General features: G+C 36.3%; 2 pseudogenes; one reads left to right on the forward strand and one right to left on the reverse strand.

Annotated features, from left to right (window-relative positions):
* Positions 1-576: 576 nt before the first annotated feature.
* LOC100444321 (large ribosomal subunit protein eL21-like) lies at positions 577-1,140 on the forward strand (annotated as a pseudogene).
* Positions 1,141-3,418: 2,278 nt separating this feature from the next.
* Positions 3,419-3,516, reverse strand: LOC112129978 (U6 spliceosomal RNA; annotated as a pseudogene).
* Between the last annotated feature and the right edge of the window lie 674 nt (positions 3,517-4,190).

The raw sequence follows: 4,190 nt of genomic DNA on the forward strand, positions 1-4,190 counted from the left end.
GAATGGTTAGAGGTGAATGAGAGGCAATGCGAGGTAGGAAGTTGTCCTGAGCCACCAGGGACAGGATGAAGAGAATGAGTTGGGAAAATTAGAAAGTAACAACCTTAAAAGTTCCCTTTCATATTTTATAAATGGAGTAAAATGTTCTTCAGTGGTTTTGAAAGGGGAAGAGGGTTGAGTTGAGGTCAAAGCCGATATTGCAATGAATGCTCCTGTTTATGCAATGCTCTTACCATTTAAAGAATTCTTACAACAACAGTTAGACGAGGTTGGCAGGCCCCCTTTTAAAGGAGATAACTGAGTGCTATCCCTATTCCGAAGCTAATTTATGTCTTCCAGGGTACAGTGGTGGTTTTCTAAGCTTATCCTATTCTGGAGTTTCCTAAGGAAATACAAACAGAGGCATCTGCTTTCAGGGACCACCTAAAAAATCAGCAATACCAAGACCACCAGCCAGATCCAAAATGTGAGAATGTGAGAGCCCTCACCAGGTAGGGGGGTATGTTTTCTTTTATTTTGTTTTGCTTGTCTTTGGTCAAAATATATATATATATATATATATATTTTTTTTTTTTGTCCTTTCGGCCGGAACCGCCATCTTCCAGTAATTCGCCAAAATGACGAACACAAAGGGAAAGAGGAGAGGCACCCGATATATGTTCTCTAGGCCTTTTAGAAAACATGGAGTTGTTCCTTTGGCCACATATATGCGAATCTATAAGAAAGGTGATATTGTAGACATCAAGGGAATGGGTACTGTTCAAAAAGGAATGCCCCACAAGTGTTACCATGGCAAAACTGGAAGAGTCTACAATGTTACCCAGAATGCTGTTGGCATTGTTGTAAACAAACAAGGGCAAGATTCTTGCCAAGAGAATTAATGTGCGTATTGAGCACATCAAGCACTCTAAGAGCCGAGATAGCTTCCTGAAACACGTGAAGGAAAATGATCAGAAAAAGAAAGAAGCCAAAGAGAAAGGCACCTGGGTTCAACTAAAGCGCCAGCCTGCTCCACCCAGAGAAGCACACTTTGTGAGAACCAATGGGAAGGAGCCTGAGCTGCTGGAACCTATTCCCTATGAATTCATGGCATAATAGGTGTTAAAAAAAAAAATAAAGGACCTCTGGGCTACAAAAAAATATATATATATATATTTTTAATGTATTATATGGGCATATATACACATATGTATATTATATATATAATGTGTATATATCTTATGCACAATATTTACTACATGGTTAATTAGAGAGTCATTTACCTTTTAAAATGCTTCATTTTCTAAACCAACCTACCATAGAGATATCTGTAGATTATCCACCCCAACACATTTCTGGTATAAATCATTAAACATGAGACCGTTCAAAATATAACTTTTGCACAAATATGGAATAGATCTATGATGTAGAGCTAAGAAAACTAATATACCCATATTCTGGCTAGGTGATCATCAGAATATGGGTATATTAGTTTGGTTAGCTCTACATTGTAGATCTATTCCATAGATCCTTCTGTTTTCTGAATTGTATATTATCTTTTAAGTTGAGGTATAATTTACATCCAATAAAATACAAGTGTACAGTTCAATTAAGTATATAGTTCAATGAATTTTGAGAAAGGTATACACCCACACAATCAGTCCCCAATGAAGATACATAATGTATTCATCACCCTAGAGCATTCCCTTCCCACCCGTTACCGCTATATTCCACTCCATACCATCTCTGAGGCAACTGCTGTTTTGATTTCTGTAATGTCATATTAAGAGAACTATAAAGTATGTTCTATGTTCTCTTTTATGTCTGGTTTCTTTCACACAACATAACATTTCTGAATCCATGTTAAGCTGTGTATCAGTAGCTTGTTCCTTTTTTTCATTAAAGAGTACATATTGCATCGTCATACCACAACTTGGAACTATTCACTGGTTCATGAATATTTGCAATTTTTTTATGTTTGGTTATGAACAAAACTGCAATAAACATACTTATATATAAGTGCTTTTGTGGGCATGTTTTCATTTCTCTTGTGTAAATACATAAGAGAGGAATCTCTAGGCCATATGATAACTGTAGGTTTAATTTTATAAGAAACTGCCAAATTATTGTCCAAAGTGGTTGTACCATTTTTAAATGGACATTTAATAGTTATATATGTTTATGGTGTACAGAGAGATATTTTGATATATACAATGTGTAATGATCAAATTAGAGTAATTAGCATATCCCCCACCTAAAACATTTATCTTTTCTTGGTGTTGGGAACACTCAAAATCCTCTCTTCTAATTATTAAAAATATATATACAAAAGAAATTAGCCAGGCATGGCAGCATGTGCCTGTAGTCCCAGCTACTCGGGAGGCCGAGGCAGGAGAACTGCTTGAACCTGGGAGGCGGAGGTTGCAGGAGTCGAGATTGCGCCACTGCATTCCAGCCTGGGTGATAGAGTGAGACTCCATCTCTACAGAAAAAAAAAAATATATATATATATATATAAAATATATATTTATATATTATATATATATTATGTATATAATATATATTATGTATATAATATATATTATATATTATATATAATATATATTATATACATAATATATATTATATACATTATATATTATATATATTATTTATATATTATATAATATATAATATATAATATATATAATATATATTTTTATATTATATAATATATATATTTTATATATAATATATATATATAAAATAAATTGTTAGTCACCCTACCATGTTTTAGAAGACTAGAACTTATTTCCCCTGTCTAGCTGAAATTTTGTTTCCATTAACCAATCTCTCCATATCTCCTGACCCAACCCTTCCTTGCTTTTAATAACCATCATTTTAGACTCTGGGCCAGGTGCAGAGGCTCATGCCTGTAATCCCAGCACTTTGGGAGGCCGAGGCCGGTGGATCACAAGGGCAGGAGTTCGAGACCAGCCTGGCCAGCATGGTGAAACCCCATCTCTACTAAAAATACGAAAATTAGCCAGATGTGGTGGCGCTTGCCTGTAATCCCAGATACCCGGGAGACTGAGGCAGGAGAACTGCTTGAACCCAGGAGGCAGAGGTGCAGTGAGCTGAGATCGTGCCACTGCACTCCAGCCTGGGTGACAGAGTGAGACTCTGTCTCAAAAAATAAATAAATAACCATTATTCTAGACTCTACTTCTATGAAACCAACTTTTTAACCTTCTGTTTGTGAGGGAAAACATGATATTTACCTTTCTGTGCTTGAATTATTTTACTTAACATAATGTCTTCCATGATCATCCATATTGCTGCAAATGACTGAATTTCACTCTTTTGTATGACTAAATAGTATTCCATTGTGTACATATACCACATTTTCTTTATCTATTCATCTGCTGATGAACACTTAGTTTGATTCCATATCTTGGCTAAAACTATGGAATACTTTACACATTTGTGTGTTATCCTTGGACAGGGGCCATACTAATCTTTTCTGTATTTTTTTTTTTTTTTTGAGATGGTGTCTCACTCTGTTGCCCAGGCTGGAGTGCAGTGGCGCAGTCTTGGCTCACTGCAACCTCCGCCTCCCGGGTACAAGCGATTCTCCTGCCTCAGCCTCCTGAGTAGCTGGGATTACAGGTACACACCACCACACCGGCTAATTTTTGTATTTTTAGTAGAGATAGGGTTTCACCATGTTGGTCAAGTTGGTCTTGAACTCCTGACCTCGTGATCCACCCGCCTCAGCCTCCCAAAGTGCTGGGATTACAGGCCTGAGCCACTGTGCCCAGCCTTCTGTATTGTTTTCAGTATATGTGTTGCTGAAGTGAGCACTATCCTTTTTAATGCCTTCATCATATTTTCAAATACTTCTAGGAATTAATATTACAGGCAAGATTAATCAGTGTTAACTACTGATATTAGAATAATCATTCAACTTAAATCTTTCGAATAGTAATTTGTCAAATAAATATTCAGGATATCTTGTAATAGCTAAGTTTACAAATAAAAGTAAGACATAGTTCTTGTTCTTGAGAAACTTACGATGTATTAAGAAAAACTATAAGCCAATATGGTAAACGATAATGAATGTGCATAAACCAGTGTGGGGATATAAGGCGGTTACAAAGATCTTCACAAGGCTCAGGCTGGGCTTCAGATTCCTGAGGACATTTGAGCCTTGAAGAGGTCTTTCAGTCACT

The sequence above is a fragment of the Pongo abelii genome, chromosome 17 (genome assembly GCF_028885655.2).
Source record: "Pongo abelii isolate AG06213 chromosome 17, NHGRI_mPonAbe1-v2.0_pri, whole genome shotgun sequence".
NCBI lineage: Eukaryota > Metazoa > Chordata > Mammalia > Primates > Hominidae > Pongo > Pongo abelii.